A 337-nucleotide genomic window follows, 5' to 3' on the forward strand; every position below is an offset into this window, starting at 1 on the left:
AGCAAACCGTGTTACAGACGGACAGTGACGGTCCCTTTGAATAACGGGGCAAGCTGCAGTCAGGACCTGCATCCCCAGGGCCACCAAACCACCCGAGTGACGGGGCAGCGGCGCCAGGAGGGTCTCGGCGGGACCTCGCTGGGGGGCAGGGGGCGAACAACTGCCCCAGGCTGCAGCCACCGCCCCACCGAGGGGCTCGTGTCACGCATTTTTCTTAGAAAACCCACCCCAAAGTACTGATGCTCTCAGTGACGGAGATGAATCGAAGCACAGGACCGCAGCGGAGCGCTGCCCCTGACGCCTCCCAAGCGTCAAACGCAGCAAAGGCGAATGTTTT

This window comes from Acanthisitta chloris, unplaced genomic scaffold (genome assembly GCF_000695815.1).
Source record: "Acanthisitta chloris isolate BGI_N310 unplaced genomic scaffold, ASM69581v1 scaffold42327, whole genome shotgun sequence".
In the NCBI taxonomy this organism is placed as follows: Eukaryota; Metazoa; Chordata; class Aves; order Passeriformes; family Acanthisittidae; genus Acanthisitta; species Acanthisitta chloris.